A 21,619-nucleotide genomic window follows, 5' to 3' on the forward strand; every position below is an offset into this window, starting at 1 on the left:
GCAGTGTAGAGAGTAGTGGTGTGCATAGTGTAGTGCATTGTGTATCACAGAAGTAAACTGTTTTGTGGAGTTTGGTTGTGCAACTTGGTGTCCAAAGTTTATCCCCTATTATGAGCAAAAGTAACTTCTTTTGGATTTGGTTTGGGTCAAAATTGGCAAATTCAGCCTCTAAATATGAGTTTTAGAGGCATTTTGATCATTTCACACACGACTATCTCAAAATGGGCTAAAACTTTGCCAAAATGTAGAAAAAAATCATACATCAAGGTGCCTTTGTGAGGGACAAACGCGAGCACTTGGGGTCATTTTTGTCAAATTCATTGATCTAGACCATTTTTGGAATTTTTTTTTCTATTTTCATTATTTTAAAAAATCACCCAAAAATCAAAAATGATTTTTAGACATTTTCTTGTGGTGTTTTGGATTTTTTTTTTTAAAAAAAAGTGTTTGAGGCAATTTTCCATTTTCTATGGCATTTTAGCATATATTGTGAATAATGTCCTGGTAGAGTAGTTGTCTGTTATTTTTGTCTATTTTGTCACTAATGAGCTTATCTATGCATCCATATGATCCCGAGATAGATAAGACATTTCATAGGTTGAGTAAAAGTGTAGTTGTGCATGATATAATATAGTTTTGGATAGTAGTATATTGCATACTAAATTAATTGCTGATTCTATTTCTAAACCTGTTTTTATTGCTTCTGATTCTGAAAAAAATAGTGTTGATATAATGGCTGATAACAATCGAACTCTCCAGGAATTGGCAACACCAGATGTTGTGTATCAACCTTGGTGCATTCAATATCTTGAGACTGAGGTTAGTTATGAGCTAAAGTCTGGACTAATCCATTTGTTGTCAACATTTCATGGTCTTGCAGGTGAAGATCCACACAAGCATCTTAAAGAGTTTCATGTAGTGTGTTCCACCATGCGACCACATGACATTCATGAAGATTATGTGAAGATGAAAGCATTTCCATTCTCTCTGGATGGTGTGGCTAAGGACTGGTTATACCTTTAACCAGATACTATCAACACTTAGACGAATATGAAGAGAAGATTTTTAGAGAAATTCTTCCCTACATCTAGAACAACATCCAGAAAGAAATTTGTGGTATAAGGTAGCAACTTGGAGAGACATTATATGAGTACTGGGAGAGATTCAACAAACTGTGTGCTACCTGTCCTCACCATCAAATCAATGAGCAATTGTTGATCCAGTATTTTTATGAAGGGATGATGTTAACGGATAGAAGTATAATTGATGCAGCCAGTGGAGGCGCTTTAATGGACAAAAGTCATGTTGTTTCCAGACAATTGATTTCCAACATGGCAGCAAATTACCAACAATTTGGTACTAGAGTTGCTGCACCATCCAGAGTTGCTGCAAGTGAAGTTTTTGTTTCTATGGTTGCTGATACTTAGAGGCTGGAGAATAAACTTATAGAATTGGCATCCCTTGTGAGACAACTAGCCATTGTTCAATAGTACAATGTGATGGCAGCCAATCAACCAAGGTTGTGTGGTATTTGTTGTGCTCCTAATCATCCAACAAGTACATGTTCCACACTCCAAGAAACATAACAAAATGTTGATGTTTCTACCATGCAATATGGACAACCATTCAGACCTCAATAACAATAATATAATTCTTACTCCAACACCTATAATCGTAGTTGGAGAGATCATCCGAACTTGAGGTATGGTCTTGGTCCACAACAGCAACAACAACCATTCAGACAACAACAGTTTCAACCCTCCACTAGCAAATACCAAGCTCCTCCATTCAGACAACAACAACAACAATTTTAGCAGTTTACACCTACACCTGCACAACCTGTGCAGAATAGCAATTATGGACCATCCTTGGAGGAGTTGATGAAGCAAATGGCCACCAGCAACATTAAGTTTCAATAGAATGTAAGTGCCACCATCCAACACCTACAGACTCAGATTGTACAGTTAGCTACAATTGTCAACCAATTGCAGCAACAAGGTTTTGGCAATATTCCCCCACATCCAATTATCAATCCAAAAGGAAATGTGAGTGTTATTACTTTCAGGAGTGGTAGAGAGCTTTCGAAGCCAACAGATGTTGGTGCCAAAATTGATGATATTGCCAAAACAAATTCTGCACCAAAGCAAATTCCTCTACCGTTTCATTCTAGATCCGTTCATGCAAAGAAAGTGAACTTGATTTTGATCTTCTTGATACTTTTAGGAGGGTGGAAGCTAATATTCCCCTCTTGGATTCCATCAAACAAATTCCAAAATATGTAAAGTTCTTGAAGGATTTGTGCACTCATAAGAGGAAGTTGAAGGGAAATCAACAAGTGAAGATGGGCATAAATGTTTCTACACTTATACAGAGCAAAAGTGTTGTTACCATTCCACCATCCACCTTGCCACAGAAATGCAAAGATACTGACACTTTTATTGTCCCTTGTACCATTAGAGATTGCACTTATACAAATGTCATGTTTGACCTTGGAGCCTCAATTAATGTCATGCCCACATCAGTTTATAGATCACTACATTTTGGTGATTTAAAACCTATTGATGTTGTCATCCATCTAGCCAACCAGAGTGTTGTGATTTCACTTGGAGTCATTGAAGACATGCTGGTGCGAGTTAAAGATCTAATTTTTCCAGTAGATTTTTATATTTTGGATATGGAGAATGAGTCTTCCAGCCATGGATCCACATTGATCCTAGGGAGACCATTCTTGATGACAGCCAAGACCAAAATTGATGTGCATGACAAAACTCTTTCAATGGAGTTTGGTGATGATGTTATGCATTTTAACATTTTTTAGGCCATGAGACATCTTGCGGAGGAGCATTCTATTTTCTTTGTAGATATCATTGATGATGTAGTAGATAGTGTAGATATTTGTACAAATTTATTATCTAATTTTTTGTCTTTGATCTTGGTTCTTCTGATTGTGCTTGTGATGATTATGATGAGTCTGTTGTTGTATATAGTATTTGTCTAGAGATTTCCTCTGCAATTCACTCTGATTGTGATACAGGTGCAGGCTTTTTATCCTTCTATTTCTCTTCCACCAGCTGTTAACCTTCTCTTGCCTTCCACCATTCAGCCACTCTCATTGGAGCTGAAACCACATGCTTAGGAGCTCCCAATTATCATATCTAGTAGCATGAGGATAAGTTGCTACATGTATTGAGAGGCCACAAAAAGGCCATTGGGTGGACACTTGTTGACCTTCCTCGAATAAATCTTTCCATATGCATGCATCGAATACTTTTGGAGGATGATTCCAGGTTTGTAAGGAAGCCATAGAGAAGGTTGAATCTCACCATTCTTGATATGGTGAAGAAGGAGGTGGTGAGGCTACTAGCTGCAGGGATCATTTATCCCTTTTTAGATAGAACTTGGGTTTCACCTATCCAAGTGGTCCCTAAGAAGTCAGGCATCACTTTTGTGAGGAACCAAGATAATGAGTTGATCCCGACTAGAGTGGCCAACAGTTGGCGAGTTTGCATTGATTATAGGAGACTAAACCACACAACTCTCAAGGATCACTTCCCTCTCCCATTCATTGATCAGGTTTTGGAAAGGTTGGCAATTAAATCCCATTATTGCTTTCTTGGTGGTTTTCCTGGTTATATGTAGATTCATATTACACCGGAAGACCAGCACAAGACCATATTCACCTATCTATTTGGCACATTTTCCTACACCAGGATGCCTTTTGGCATATGCAACGCTCTTGGCACCTTCCAAAGGTGCATGGTGAGTATCTTTTCTAATTTATTAGAGAGTTGCATGGGGGTGTTGTCATACCCTAATTTCATCCGGGGACTATTTGTGTGACAATTTAGTATAATTTAAATCAAAAATTAATTAATTCGTATATTTTATAAAAAATATAAAATATTTATTATGATAACATTTAATTTGTATTACAAAACTTAATATATAATAAAAAAAATAATTATAATTTTATAACAACGTGAAGTAAAATAAATTTCATTTTATAGTAATAACTAAAAATAAAATAATATTTAATGTATATGTATTGACGATTTTACCTCTGGTTGTTTTCTTTAAAGTTACTGCGCTCTCACCTTCATCCCCGTCTTCTTGCTATTGTTATCCTTTTTTCGTAAAAAGCTTTTCTGGTGGTCCCTTGAAGTAGCAGTTCCGTAACAAACGATTTGGTGGTCCCGTGAAGCAACTGTTCCGTATTTGAAGTTGTTTTAGTTGTTGTTGTTCGTATTTCGTCGGAGGTACGCATTTATCGGTTTTTTTTTTTTTTTTTTTTGCATTTTCTGGGTAGTTGTTTAGAGAAGATGAACAGTAAAAAGTTATTTCCGGAATAACTTTTTAGTGCAGGAGGAAGTAGTTCCGGAATGAAAATCTTGAATTTCCGGAAGAACTTCTTCCGGAAGTTACTATGTCCACATAGTAACTTCCGGAATGTCAGTTTATTAACAAATTTTTTTAATTCTGCTTTAAAATTTATATATATATATATATATATATATATATATATATATATATATATATATATATATATATATATATGAATATTATCATTTATAATATTTGTATTTTAAATTGTGGATATAATTGGTTTAATTAGGTATAATGATTTTGGTATAATATTAAATGATTTAGGTAACATAATTGTATTTTGTTGTAGTAGAAAAATGTTTTATTAGTTGTTTATTATAGTTTTAAGTTTAGTTTAAGTAAATAATGTAGTTATAAATTTAGAATATATTTGTATTAGTTGTTAATATGTTTGTTAGTTAATATGTAGTCAATTTGTGGATGTGGTTATATGATAATTTAAATATACTTCTGTATGATGCATATGTCCTGTTAATATGTTTGTTAGTTAATATGTAGTAAATTTTTGGATGTGGTTATATGATAATTTGAATGTACTTGTGTATGATGCATATGTCCTTAAGATGGACGAAGATCAATGGAGATATGACTATGTGATGTCACAAGAAGTTCATATGGATTATGATTATGATAATGAAGAAGAATGTGGGGTGAATGAACCACATGTCAATTGTTCAAATGCTTTTAATACGTCTCAGGTAATCATAGATAATTTGAGTCATTAGGTTGAATTGATGTTTTGTATAAAAATTAATATGTTTGGGTTGCGTTGTAGGTATTCGGTACTCGAGATGATGTTTTGCAATGGGCTCAAACAGTTGCCCATGAAAATGGATTTGTTGCAGCGATTATGAGGTCTGACACAGATACCGGTAGGAGAGGAAGAAGTTCATTTGTCTTAATTGGGTGTGAAAGGAGTGGTACGTACAAGTGTAGGAATAAAGAATTCATTAGAAAAGACACTGGGAGTAGGAAATGTGGTTGTCCTTTCAGGCTTCGTGGGAAACCAGTGCATGGAGGGGAAGGTTGGATGGTGAAGTTGATCTGTGGGATTCACAATCATGAATTGGCCAAGTCCTTAGTTGGACATCCATACGTTGGGCGATTGACTAAGGATGAAAAGAAAATTATTGCTGATATGACAAAGTGGATGGTGAAACCAAAAAACATATTGCTAACGTTGAAGGAACACAATGGCAACAGTTGCACCACGATAAAGCAAATTTACAGTGCAAGAAGTGCATATCGTTCTTCAATAAGAGGAGCTGATACCGAAATGCAACATCTGATGAAGCTTCTCGAACGTGATCAATACATTCATTGGCATAGATTGAAGGATGAAGTTGTGGTGCGTGATCTATTTTGGTGTCACCCAGATGCAGTAAAGTTATGCAATGCATGTCATCTGGTGTTTTTATAGACAGTACCTACAAAACAAACAGGTACAGACTCTCACTACTTGACTTTGTTGGAGTGACACCAACGGCGATGACATTCTCTACTGGGTTTGCATATCTGGAGGCTGAGCGTGTTAATAATATTGTATGGGCTTTGGAACGATTTCGAGGCCTATTTTTAAGAAATGATTGTCTCCCTGTTGTTATTGTCACTAACAGAGACCTAGCATTGATGAATGCAGTGAAAACTATGTTCCCGGAGTGTACAAATTTGTTGTGCAGGTTTCATATCGATAAGAATGTGAAGGCAAAGTGCAAATCTTTAATCGGTGAAAAAAATGTGTGGGACTATGTAATGGATAACTGCGGTACTTTGGTTGATTGTCCGTCCGAACACCAGTTCGCTGAGTCGCTTCAGAAGTTTCAAATTGCTTGTTTGCCTTGGCCGATGTTCATTGACTATGTTAGCGACACATGGATTATCCCCCACAAGGAAAAATTTATTACATCATGGACGAATAAGGTCATGCACCTAGGCAACACAACAACAAACAGGTATTAAGAAATGATTTTATTTGTTAGTAAGGATTATTAATAAATGGTATTTAATTGTTGTATATTTTCATGTTTATTGTGTATTTTAAATGTAGGGTTGAATCAGCTCATTGGGCTCTCAAAAGAGTACTACAAAATAGCGTTAGAGACTTATGTAGTGTTTGGGATGCCATGAACAACATGATCACGCCGAAAAACGTTGAAATTAAAGCATCCTTTGAAACCAGTACGCATGTGGTTGGGCATGTATATAAAAAAACCTTATACAAGAGGCTTCTTGGGATGGTTTCAAGGGACGCTTTAAATCAGATTGCTTCTGAGGTTGACCGTCTACGTTATCTCGACACCAATCCCTCTTCTTGTGGTTGTGTGATGAGAAGCACGCACGGTCTTCCTTGCGCATGTGAGCTTTCTAGGTATACTGCTGGTAGCATTCCAGTGGAGTCAGTCCATATTTTCTAGAGGAGACTTTGCTTTTCAGGTCAAGGGTTATGTGAGATGGAAGTCAGCATCAAGGAAGAGATATAGACCATATCTAAAAGGTTTGATGAACTTGATGTGTCTGACAAAGTAACTCTGAAGAGTAAACTTCAAGAAATTGCATACCCTGATCATAATTCTATGTGCCCTCCTCCGTCAAAGGTCAACACTAAAGGTGCACCGAAGAAACCGATGAAAAGAAGTCAGATCCAAAAAGCGTGATCCATCTTACTGGGAGTATGTTGATGCTTTTCATTCTGTTCAAAGCAGCAACTCTCCAGTCAAACGTAGTGCATCATGTTTTGAACCGCCTCAGCCTACAAGGATCATCCCGATGTTGGATCAATTTGCGCCATTCATTCAAGGTTTCATTCGTGATGTTGTGGATGTCAAAGCGGACATTAACTATGGATATCGGTCCATTGCCGCTTTATTAGGTATGAGGGAAGATTCGTGGCCGTTAGTACGTAATGAATTGATTAAAGAACTTGGCAGGTGGTCGCATGAGTACATGAACCTCTTCGGTGGCACATAGAGATTTGAACAATTAAAGTTGTCCCTACTTGTTGATGGGTTTTCGAAGGTATGTTTTTAGGTTAATTTTTTTAATAACAAACTTTAAATTACTTACATGTGTATGTTTGGTTGATTCAGGTTAGTGTGGACAAGTGGATGGATATAACGGAGATGGGATATGTGATTGCATCACGGTATAACGTATTCCTTGTATCGTTGTCCCGACAACAAAGCATGACATTTTTTCCTCTTAGAAGTCAACCACCACCTGATTCTTCTGGGCACCGCATGATATGTGTCGGTCACATGTTTGGAAATCATTTTGTTCAGGTACATTGAATATAGTTAGTATAACAATTATGCAATGACTTCGCTGGTTCATTTGACACGGTCACCGCATGATATAATCTTTGTTCATGTACAACAGGTTTATTTGAAAGATCATTGTCCCTTACCGCCTCCAGCGTTGTTGTGCTCAAGTAATTGTTATTCTCAGGCAAAGCAGTGGACAACTCCATATATTAGTAGAATGCAGCAATACACAAGCTTGATGTCATTCAAAAGACACTATGTCGACCTAAATGAAGACCAAACATGCATTGTTTATGTAATTGTATTCATTATGCGATATAATTTGTTGTAAGCCATTACTAACCAATTAATATTATTAAGTACTCGTTTCGTTAAGCAAAAAAATTGTTGGTCCAACAAAAATCATTTACGCGTGTAGCATACATCATTGTCATAATTGACAACACATAATGACATGCATGCATATTAAAGTTTGAGCGCGACAACACATTGATTGAATTGACTACACATTATGAAGGAAACATAAACACGAAACATGTTCACGCGTGTCTATTTTTTTTGTAAACAAAGTGAAGCAATCGCTCGGTCACAACCATTTATATATATAGCAGACATGGCTAATAAATCACACATTATCTTGCTTTCACATAGTTTCCCAATTGTACATAAAGTATGACATTTTTAGGAGAAACTAACAGTCAGACGATTGTCAACTCAAGGTTGGCTTTCATTTTTCCAAGTGGATCAATTATTCACAATGATACTGGGGTTTACTTCCAAACTTCAACTTCGGTGCCTATTCGAGTACCAAACAGCTGTGATTTTGCAAGCCTAAAAACCAGAATACACAATACCCTTCAGCTATCCGACAAACAATTTTTCACCGATACAGGTAACCAAATTCGCTTTCAGTGTATGAAATTGATAAATGATGACGATGTCAACACAATGTTAATGTGTAATGATCAATTTTCTTGTGTTGGTCCGATTGAGTTATTATGCACCGTTGGAAGAACACCATATGGAATAATAAACTTACTTCAACGCACTATGCACCGTACTCATGACGCGATCCTGTATTACAACGGGAAATGGAACATGCCACCGCAGAACAAATTTGTTGGATGCGCGTTCACAGGAAAAAATCCTAAGAAATTTCAAATTCCTTCAACATGTATTATCGATGAACTGAAGAATTTAATAAAGCAAGTTGCACCTAAAGGGATTCCCCCTCTTGGAATTCACGAATCACAAACGGTAAGACGATTGTTTTTCCGCCAACCAGGTCGCTTTGAGTATTCATATACGCTTATAAAATATGAAATAAATGAGCTGAGGACCAACGAAGAACTGCTGAAGGTGTTAGTACAATCTAACTACTGGAAAAAATACGGACCAATAGAAATTTTAGTTGTCTTTACTAAATATGTTGTGAAAATCGAAGACGAGGTGACTGCGACATCGCTAAACAACTGAATGCAATGTTTATTTTTTTGCTTTTTTGTTGATGTAACCTTTATCTGTTTATGGCGTGTTTAAATCCCATAATAAAGTTCAATGTGTTGTCTCAATGGTCCAAAGATAATTTATTTTAATTGTTTGACCTTAAAACCTTACGCATACTTAGAAGGGTCGGATTCCTATTTTTTTGGATTTTCTGGCTCTTGTTTTAGGTGTTATTTGATGGAACCGGGGAACGGGAATAATTTTTTTGGGTTCTTTGACTTACAAACATGAGAAATAGCGCCCCTCCAATGTCTTACGCCACTCGCACACCCACGGAAAAAACCCCCAAACATGGGTACTTGAACATAAAAAAAGGATCCCATTCCTATTTTTTTGAATTTTCTACCTCTTTTTTTAGGTGTAATTTGATGGAACCAGGGAAAGGAAATAATTTTTTTGTGTTCTTTGACGTCCAAACATGAGAAATAGCGCCCCTCCAATGTCTTACGCCACTCGCACACCCATGGAAAAAAAACCCCAAACATGGGTACTTGAACATAAAAAAAGGGTCTCATTCCTATTTTTTTGGATTTTCTGCCTCTTTTTTTAGGTGTAATTTGATGGAACTAGGGAAAGGCAATAATTTTTTTGTGTTCTTTGGCGTCCAAACATGAGAAATAGCGCCCCTCCAATGTCTTACGCCACTCGCACACCCACGTAAAAAAACCCCAAACATGGGTACTTAAACATCAAAAAAAGGATCCGATTGCTATTTTTTTGGATTTTCTGCCTCTTTTATAAAAAGATTTATGTATAATGTAATTCTTACAAACAAAACTCATGATTTTAGCTTCACTTTTTTTTTAAAAAAAATTTAAAACACTCCAAAACTTCGCTTAAGGACCACGATCGGAATCAGAATTGATACGTCAGTTAATATCATAAAATAATAAACTGTGCAAAACAAGTCAACTATATTAAACTAAAAAGTGTAACAAATACAAAAATTCATGTCAACTACAAAACAAAAAATAAATACAATAATCAATGCTCTGTGCGTCGTCTCTGACGAGCCCTGACACTTCCATCAGCACTGGCTCCCCCTTTGGCGATCGTCAGGCAGTCCTGCATAATCTCATATAACTCTGTGCCTGCAGTGACCATCCTAAGGTTGAGCACACGCTCCAACCTCTGTGCAATCGCCTCATAGCCGTCGTAATCATCCTGTGACAGTCATTAAAAACATTTATTATAAAATTTAAAATAAATAACAACTCATCAAACATTAAACGTGCAAAAAATCTTACCACTGCATGTGGAGGGGGGTCAAATGCCACTGGAACCTGGGGGCTAGGCGGCTGTATGTACTCCTCAGGGTCTGCAGCTGGTGCATCTCTGGGGGGGGTCACCTGCCTGGGTCGGTATCATGAATGGGTGAGATATGCGGAAAAACCACTCTATGTAATCCGCAGATACCTGCCCAGGCACTAGACAAAGCTCACCTGCAGGTAGTACGTGCTCCGCAAAATGCATCCACCTGTCATCTATATCATCATGTGACAATCGAGCACTAATAGGCGACGGAGGGATGCTCTGAATGTAACCAAACTGTCGTACCACCCTCTCCGGTCGAGCTGTGACCACCATAGGACCTCATCTCAGCTGACCCTGGAATGATGAAATCAGCTCAAAGGCCTTAACCCCCCGATACTCAGTGTATGGCAACCAGGACACATCTGTGACAGTCAAAGCATCACAACGTGCCCTGTAAGGTGCTCCTGTGATTCCCTTCATATGCGCCTTCGACGTCAGCCACCGGGAAGCACGTGGGGACGTCTCCTAGTATGTATCATCTGTGACGCACTGGTGCACACTAGGGAAGTGCTCATAGATCTAGCACTACACAAAAAATGAGGTTAACATAACATAAAAACAAGTTTAAATCATAATTGAACGTAACATATTTAAAAACACAAAATTTACCTGTAGTAGAGTCAGGTACCCCGCAATCTGTCGTGTGGTGGTCCTAGAAGCCTCATCTAACTGGTCATACATATGAACCAGCGCGGCAACTCCCCAAGCATAACCACCACTCTGATCGAGGTCGCGAAAAGCGACTAGGTGAATCACATGAACGTATGTTGCACTCTTATTAGCAAAAAGAGTGCAACCGACCAGGTGCAACAGATAAGCACGAGCTGCTACAATCCACCGCCGGACCTGACATCTCTTCTCATAAATGTCTCGAACCCATCCCAGTCGTACGTATGCCCCACGTGTCAGTGCTGTCTCGGCTCTAGCCTCCTCGGCAGACACCTCTAGCAACTCGGTCAGCAATAGATTGCCTCCTCTGTAGAAAGAGCATGAAAATTGTGCAGCGCGCCAGTGAAAGGCAAATGGAGGAGTGACGACACATCATCCAATGTGATCGTCAACTCTCCTACTGGAAGGTGGAAGGTGCTGGTCTCACTATGCCACCTCTCCACAAATGCGGATACAAGTCCAGGATCGCCAGTAACAACTGAACAATCGATCAGTGGACTTAATCCTGTAGCACCTACCATTCCTTCAATCTCAGGCACTGGCCTCCCAATCAATGTCACCTTCCTCCCATGTGACACTAACTTCAAATCAGGACGTTCCTGATTTGAAGTAAAAATTATACAATTATAAAAAAAAATTAATGACAAACAAATCAACAATGATAAATAATTAACAAATTAAAATACCTGTTCACTCCAAACGGCGTGTGCAACATGGTCCGCAAATGATGTCAGCACTGACAGGTCACGTGGCCCACCTGGGAATCCCTCAGCATCATCGGCATGTGACCCCTCAGCACCCTGTACGTCCGCAGTCATCTCAGGTGCTTCCTCAGCCATATCAAGAGCATCCTCAGTAGGAACATCCTGAGTCATCTAATGAACCTGTTGCCTACGGGCTGATGCAGTAGACCTACACCTCTCAGGAACATCATCATGGTCATCCTGTCTATCTCTGCCTATAACTCTACCTATGGCACGACCTAAACCTCGTGTTCTAGCCATGATTTGCAAATCATGTGGAACACGTATTTTTTTCGATCAACACATACACAACTTTCTTTATAAAAATAAAATAAGTTTATTTATAAAAAAAATAAGACTAATTTAAATAACATTATTTGAAAACACACACAAGATAATTTATAAAAAAATAAACAACTTCATTTATAAAAAAACACAACTAATGTAAAAATAATTAATTATCCGCAACTTAATTTAAAAAAAATAAACAACTTCATTTATAAAAAAACACAACTAATGTAAACATAAATAATTATCCGCAACTTAATTTTAAAAAAATAAACAACTTCATTTATAAAAAAACACAAATAATGTAAAAATAATTAATTAGTAAACATCCACAACTTAATTTAAAAAGAAATAAACAACTTCATTTATAAAAAAAAAACACAACTAATGTAAAAATAATTAATTAGTAAACATCCACAACTTAATTTAAAAAAAAATACTTCATTTATAATAAAATAAACAACTTTATTTATAAACAAAAAAACACAACTAATTTAAAAATATATAATTAATAAACAGACACAACTAAAATTATATATAAAAATAAAACAAAAATGGGAAAAAATATTTCAAAACATACACAACTTAATTTATATCATTTATAAAAAAAATAGTATTTTAAAAAAAATTCCAAAACACACACAACTTTATTTATAAAAATAAACAACTTCATTTATAAACAAAAAACATAAATAATTTAAAATTAAATAATTAGTAAAATACTCAACTAAAATCATATATAAAATAAACAAAATCAATTAACAAAAATAACCAACTTAATTTATAAAAATAACCAAATTTATTTATAAATAAAATACACTAATTTAAAAAATAAACAATAAACAAAAACAGACACAACTTCATTTTAAAATCTCAAAAACAAAATGTCAAACCTCATTTTTTTATAAAATCTCAAAAACAAAATAATCATAAAAATATAATAATCATTCATTTAAAAAAAAACAAAACAATATTTTTAAAAAAAAAAACTTTCGGAAGAAGTGGTTCTTCCGGAATTATTCCGAAAAAACCACTTCTTCCAGAAAGTTCTTTCGGAAATCTCAAAGGTCATCCGGAAGAACCCTTCTTCCGGAATTCTTCCGGAAGAACCCTTCTTCCGGAATTCTTCCGGAAGACCTTTGGTTTCTTCCGGAAGAATACTTCTTCCAGAATGTTTTCGGAACAGCTTCTTCCGGAAGTTCCGGAAGAACCCCTAACGGATCTTCCGGAAGCCGCCGTCGTAAGCCCCCTTTCCCCATTTTTTCTGGCGTCTTCTACTCTCGTCTTCTACCCTAAGGTTACTATCCTAAGCTTTCATTGCTACAACAATGTTGGATATTACAAGCAAAGGGGAGTTAGGGAGACTAACCTCGAAGCCTCGTTCGCGGAGAAGAAGAAGAAGCTTGGCGCTTGGCTCGCGGAGAAGAAGAAGAAGCTTGACAGAGAAGAGGAAGCAAGAACCCGGAAGAACCAAAATGGCAACAGCAAGTGCTTCTTCCAGAGGAGGAGGCGCTTTTTATAATTTTTTGTTAAAGGGTAAAATGGCCCATTCATTAAAATTGCTAGGTGCACCAGCAATATTGCTGGGTGCACCTAGCATTTCCCTAAACATAGCTATGATTCCCAAGTGTGAGAGGCCCAAATCCATACATGACTTGCGACCAATAGCCCTTTGCAATGTTTTATACAATATTTTTTTTCCAAAGCTTTGGCAAATAGGCTGAGAGGCATTATTGGGAAGTATGTTAGGGATGAGCAATTCGCTTTCATCGAAGGGAGATCGATTCTAGACAATGTGCTCATTGCTACATAAATCATTCACTATTTAAAATCAAAGACCAGAGGGGAAAAGGACAATTGGCTCTAAAGATTGATATTAACAAGGCCTATGACCGTGTTCACTGGGGTTTCTTGGAAGAAATCCTCAACAAACTGGAATTTTGCAATTAATGGAGCATGCAGATGATGATGTGTGTCAAAACTATTCAGTATGCAGTGGTAGCGAATTATGACAAGGTTGGTCCTATCTCCTCTAGGAGGGGTATTCGACAAAGAGAACCCCTCTCCCTTTTTTTATTTATAATTGTAGCTCAAGGTCTTACATCTTTATTAAGAAGGGCTGAAAATAAGGGAGATATTCATGGAATTAAGATTTGTAGAAAAGCGCGTACAGTTTTGCATTTATTATTCGCAGATGATTGCTTTTTGTTTTGTAGAGAAAATTTGCAGGAGAGTGTTGTTTTGAAGAATACCCTTTATTAGTATGAAATTGCATCTGACTGGCTCTAAACTACCAAAAGTATGAAGTTTCTTAAGTCAGAACACATCTCAATCAATTCAAAATGCGATTTTGGAGACATTGGAGATACATGAGTGCCAAAAGACCGAAAAATACTTGGGCATTCCTTCTATGGTGGCTCGCATAGGGATGCAAACTTTCAATTGCATAAAGGACAAAGTGTGGAAGAATGTGAATTCCTGGAGGGGGAAAAACTATTTATGGCGGGAGGCAAATAATGTTGAAATCTATTGCACAAGGCATTCCAGCCTATGTTATGAGCTTCTATTTGTTTCCCCACTCTCTTTGTGAAGAGATTCAGAAAATGCTAAACTCGTTTTGGTGGGGTTCTTAGAGGAATGAATCTAATGCTATGTTTGGATGGGGAAATTAAACCGGGTAAAGTATTTCAACTGGGATATTAAAATGCCTTCCTATAATGTAATCTGTTTGGATATGATATTTTAAAAGTAATTGAAATGTTATAATTTTTGTAAAGCATTTTGATATACTAACTTGACAAAATTTCAAATTCTCAGCAAAAACAAAGGAATTAAAATTCCTCACTCTGTATAAAACACTGTATGCTCACGATGCTCACTCTCCATAGCTCTCTCTCTCCATCTTAGCACACCTTGGTGTCACGAGCTACCACCTCCATTGACAAGTAAGTTTTTCTTTATGTTCATCACAATATTTTCTTCCTCTCACTAATAAGTTTCTCTCTCTCTCTCTCTCTCTCGCTCATCTCTGTTTTTTTTTCTTTTCTCAAGTTTATGTTTCTTTGATTTTGATTTCATTTTTGTAGCTACAAGGTTCACTTGATTTTATTGATTTATGTTTCATTTTCTATTTCATTTATTTTGTTTCAATGATTTTGATATGTTGGTGGGTGTGGAATTGGATGGGTTTGGAGTTGAGATAGGTTGTGAGCACCATATGTTTGTGAATATGCATCAAAGAGAAATAGAGATATAATCGATAGATTGTGTTTAATTTAAATCACTTTAGCTTGCTTTCACACGTGTTTATGTCATTGTATTGTATGCTTCTTTGAAATTCTTATTTCATTTCTACTATTGTTTAAATATGAAAGCCCAGGTGAGTTGTGTTACTTTTCTCTGTCTGGTACCTTTAGTTATGTCCTTTGCTATTTCTTATTGTATTGGATCTTAATCCAACATGTGGGTTGGTAAGCGTGTTCACTCTTTTATATTTGTGTGCCTTATTTACTTTAGTTCATCAAGCTAATAAGGAGAATTGCATACCTTTGATTTGTACTTGTATTTGTGAGCCATAATCTCTAATATGAATAATCATTTGTTAATGGTTGTCTCAAATTTCTGCATCTCAGTTGTCCACTTATTTTTCCTATATGCACATAGTATTATGAACAAGTACCTCCATTTTTTGTTTAAATATTTATTTTGACGCATCCCAAAATCTCAAGTTCTTTAAGGTATGTTCATGTTCCAAGTGTTTTGTTCTATTGTGAATAAAATAAGCCTGAGATGTTGTTCTAAACAATGATTCTCTAGACTTCATTGCATTTTGGATGAAAAGTTTTGTCTTGATAATTTCCATCATGGTTAACAGTTTAGGGAGATTTTAGAGATCATACATGTAAAGGTTGATTTCTTTTAACAATTATGGTTGCATTATAAGGATACTGATTTGAGTATTATTTCTGCCCATTGCTCAAAATCTCCCTCTCTAAAAAAATATCCATGATCCATGTATAATATTTTGTTTATTAGTAGATCCATGTCTAATATGTTCATGTTGGAACTTTATTGTAAGCTCCTAATATATAAAATGCTTGTGAATCATAAATTTTAGACTTAGAACAAGGTTAAAGAAACTTTTCTTTTTCGTGATATAGAATCTATGATTTACAACAAAAGTTTGGTCAAATTTATGATAAGTCTAAATTATTATTATCATTGACTTTGGTCAAAGTCCCATGTGGTGCTGCTACTGTTCTATATTTGGCAAATGGCATGGAAATTGTGAGATAAATTTTATGAATGAGGTTTTTGCCCATTCTTAGTCTACCCTGTTAGTTTCAATCTAGCAAAACCCAACTCGGTATGACTTCACATATCTAAGTCCTTCACTAGGCCAAGGAGTCATATGAGGGCTGCTAAAATGCATAAAACCCTTTTTCAATCTCTAGGAAGGTTTTTATATCTTTAATAACATAGAAAATCAGGAATAGATAGAAGAAGAATGGGATAATCACATGCTTGAGCAATTATACTATCCTGGTTTTTCTTGGGTAACTTGGGCATGTCCTCATACCTGGGACTGCATTTAAATTTTCACTATATATTCCTTGTTTTGTATTTAACTTACATTACTTTGATTCAGTAAGGCCTGGTATTTTCAAAAGTTTTGTACTGGCAGAAGAAACCATGTTTTGGCTAGTTTTTTTGGCTGCAAAAAACTCTATTTTAAGAGTGAAATCATAGGATCAATAAGGCAATAAGGCATTAGTTCCAAAATTAGAAGTGCCTCATCATGAATGCCAATGAATCTAAATTACTCTTTGAGCTTTTTCTACAGAAAATACAAATGAGGAGAAACTCATGCATAGTCTCATACAATTAGGCACTCTAATAACAGTATCTCAAAACTAGTAGTACTCTCTCTCTCCCTCTCTCTCTTTTGTTTTAGTTTTAGTTTTTCATTGTAATTTCCCACTGGCTTCTAATTAAAGTTGTAGATAAAATAAAATTGTTGGTGATCAATTGCCAATGATTATATGTATTGCAGTTTAGTTAGTATTTATTTTACAATTTTGTTAGTCAAGCTTGTTCAATTATCTGATGATATGGTTAAATCTATTCTATTTCTATGGTGAGAGCTTGATAGGATCACAAGATAAGCAAGCATTAACAAAAACTTGGGTTTATGGCTTTGGATTTGAAAACCTAGTCATTTTTAGCCTTTCCAAGCCCATCCAATGTAAGCCCAAAAGTGATTCTTCAGTCATGCACCCCCTTTGCTTTTGTCGTAAATATTTTGGCGAAGCCAATGATGAATGTTTAAAACTTTAAATAAATATAAAATGGTTATTCAATTGTTTCTAATTAAGTTTCTCCACACTTGTTCTGCCAAACTGCAATCACGCATGGCACAAGGAGTAGTTTTTTTTTCTTTTCACGACAACAATGTATTCTCACAACTAAAAAGAAAATCATGAGAATAAAGCATTTTTCCTTGTTTTTATTTATTTATGTAGTTAGTTCATAAAAAGTTAAATCATGTATCAATTTAATTTCTGAAAAATGTTCGTAATCCAAATTATTCATTAATTTTATGCAGTAGTTATTCTTATTTGTTATGAAGTTTCTTTTGTAATTGTGTCCTATCTCCAAAAGTGTGTGACATACTTATTCACATGCAATGCTGGTATTGGATGTGTATTTTGTAAGATATTTGTTTTAAATCTCAAAACAGTATTTGCACAAATTATCTAATAATATCATTATCATGCAGTTTGGATTGAGAAGAAATAGATCCTAGCATAGTTCACATTGCAATTACTTCAAGAAAACATAAAAGAGAAGAGTATAAGAAGATAATCTTATTAGCTACTGCTTGTGTTGTTCAAATGGTCATTGGTGTAGTGACATGGTATCATAATAGTTATTTTGTTAAGGAACCAACCCGTAATTGGGAACTAGAACGCCGCAACTTCCTTAATTGTCTTTATAGAGGGACAAAGAAAGATTGCATTGAACAACTAAGGCTTGGTAAAAATGCATTTTTTAACCTTTGTAGAATTCTACAAGAAAAAGGATGATTAGTAAGAACAAGAAATGTTTCAACAACTGAAGCAGTAGCAATGTTTTTACATATCCTTGCTCACAACCTAAAGTACAGGGTAGTGCAATTTAGTTATTGTAGATCTAAAGAAACCATAAGTAGGCAATTCAATGATGTCCTGAGAGCGATAATGAAAGTGAGCAAAGACTATTTGAATTTTCAACCCTATACTTTAGAAGGTGCGAAAGCAAACAAGTGGAGATGGTTTGAGGTAAGTTTATCAATTGTTAGAAGAGATTAGTTAATTATAAAATTTTCTTAGAATCTAAAAAAATTGTCTTTCTTGTAGAGATGTATTGGAGCACTTGATGGTTTCGGTTATAGTTTCTCCTAATGAGAGACCGAGATATCGTACTAGAAAGGGTGATGTCTCTACAAAAGTGTTAGCCACTTTTGGTCCAGATTTAAGGTTTATTTATGTGTTACCTGGGTGGGAAGGGTCTGCAGGAGATTCTCGAGTATTACGAGATGCATTACGTCATCAAAACAAACTTGAAATTCCAACTAGTAATATTTCATGGAAATATTTTTTTTTCTTTTTTTGTCTAGTTTAAGCCTGTGATTTTTATTTTAAACATCTTGTGGATGCGGGATATACCAAAAGTCCGGGATTTTTAGCACCATATCGAGGGACTAGATATCATCTCAATGAGTGGATTGGAAACACTCCTCAAAGTTACAAGGAGTTATTTAATTTTTGCCATGCAAGTGCCCAAAATGCAATAGAAAGGTCATTTGGGATCTTGAGAAAAAGATGGAGTATATTAAGAACTCCTTCATTTTTTGATATAAAGACACAAATAAGAATTATCAATGTTTGTTTTGTATTACACAATTTCATAAGAGACGAACAACAAACTGATCAACTTTTAGAAGTTCAAGACTTAGAATTCTTATTTGTTGTTGATGAAGAGTTAGTCCATCAATCAAGGGAAGAAATTCAAAATAATGTCGTAGATGATATCACAACTATTCAAGCTACTGAGGAATGGATAAGATTTCGAGATACATTAGCTATGAATATGTTTGCTAACTATCAAGTTAGAAGAAACTTTGTCTAGGGATAGTTCTTTTTTAAATGTAATTTGCTATTGCAGACAAACTTTGTGTGCTTTGTTACTATTGTACTTTGCTATTGAAGATAGACTTTTATGTACTTTGCTATTGCATAAAAACTTTGCTTGAAATGTTTTCTATGATTGTGCAGTAGACTAATCAAATGAATAAAGTAGGTTCTATCTAATATTTGTCATGTGCAGGTTAAATAAGTGACATTAACTTCAATGGAGTCATCTAATGAAAAAATGACGGGCAAAAGAAAAGTTTTAGGAAAAAATAATGAGGAAACAAAGAGTTATTTTACATGGAATTTGGAGATGGAACGTGTATTGGCTGATGCACTGAGAGATAAAAGGAATTTGGGCAACAAGGGCGACGGAGGTTGGAAAAGGTCAGCATTGAATGTTGCAACCGCAATGTTGTCTACAAGCTTCAATGTTAATGTCACATCAAGTAATGTCAAAAATTGAATCAAATTAGGGAGATCATGATATGGTATTGTAAGCGACATCCTTGGCCAGAAGGGGTTTCATTGGGATGGCACTAAGCACATGATCACAGTTGAGAATGAAAAATGCTTGGAATGAATATTGCACTGTAAGTATTCTTTACTATATTGCTATTTGTTATTCAAAGCAGATTGGATTTGACTTTTTCTTTTTTTCCCATCGCATAAATTGGCTAAACCATTTCGATTTAAGGTGCTTCAAAACTAGGATGATATAGTGGATTTGTGTGCTAAAGATAGAGTCACTGGTCATGGAGCTGGAACTGCTATGGATGCTGATGAAGCGATGAGTAGAGAAACAAATGAAGTGGAATTCATGGGTTTAGGTGCTACTGCTACTATAGACTTAGAAGATTCAAGCGCTAATACAAAAGGAAAAAGAACAGGTTCTCAACTTCTTCTACCACACACATTCTCACAAGAGAAAGATGGGAGAAAAACAAGGAATAACAACTTCTTTGGATAAAATGGCCAACTATTTTGACGGAATGGTAGAAAAAATGGATGGCAAAGTCGATGATGAAAATATTCAAGAAGTGTTACGTGAGGCAGCTTTGATACCAGATTTTAATAGACAACAATGGGCTAAAGCTATTAAATGGTTAGCTGACAATCCAAATTAGTTAGCTATTGTGAAAGCCTTTCTAATTCACGAAAATACAGATTATGTTTTAACACATCTTGTAAAATAAAACTTGGTGAATAACCTTTTGTCTACATTTTCAATTTCAACTTTCAAATTAGAAAATGATGTCTTTTTGATGCCCATTGAAGTTATATTTTCACGATAGATATTTGTCTTTCTTACTTAGATTAAGTTGTTTTTTCTATGCCAGGTTATTATCAACAAGGAATAGAGAGGAGTTGCGTTCTTACAAAGCAAGAAAAAAAGTTGATTCTTCTAACATTGTTTGATTATGTTGTTTTTTTTGGACCCTCTAATATGCAAGATAATTCATGAATGATTGAGTATTATAAGTGAAGTGACATCAATGTGGATGATATATGATTTTAGGTCTTGACATGGATTAAAGTATTTTCTTCTCTTACGAACAATGAAATTCATATCAATATTTGAATTTTGTATGAGATGATTATCCTTAAATTACATAATTGTTTAATTTCAATACGTTTTTTAAAATTATCGCGAGACTAGGTAATTGAATTTTTTTTAACAAGGAATTACATATCATTCATCTTTAATTTTGTAGTATTGTTTAATCCAGATTTTTTTGTGTGTTAATACAAAAATATTGTGTAAGATTCAAAATTGTTTAGCATTAACCTTATTTTGATTATTTAATTATTAAATATTAAAAAATTGATTATTAAATATTGTATAACATTTTATTTATTTTGAATATTTAACTATTTAAAAATGACTAATATTTATTTTTATTCAATATTAAAATTTTAATTTTTAAATAAATATTTAAAAATGAAAATTTGAATTTCATTGAAATTGAATTACTTTATTCAAACAAGAAATTCAAAATATAAGAATTTGAATTACTTCCTTCAAATAAAATATTTACAAAATAAAAAAAATTAAATCAAGAGAATTAAAATGTTGTATATTTAAATTTTTTAAAAAATTTTAAATCCTTCGTCCAAAAACAAAGTTTAGATATTCAGTGGCTATCTTGGGAGAGGATGTCTCTCCGGAAGGAAGTTAGAGGAATGGGATTTAGGCACCTTCACTCCTCAAATTTAGCAATTAGCAAACATGTTTGGAATTTCTTGTCCAATCCTAACACACTTGCCGCAAGAGTCTCCAAAT

This window comes from Glycine soja, chromosome 9 (genome assembly GCF_004193775.1).
Source record: "Glycine soja cultivar W05 chromosome 9, ASM419377v2, whole genome shotgun sequence".
In the NCBI taxonomy this organism is placed as follows: Eukaryota; Viridiplantae; Streptophyta; class Magnoliopsida; order Fabales; family Fabaceae; genus Glycine; species Glycine soja.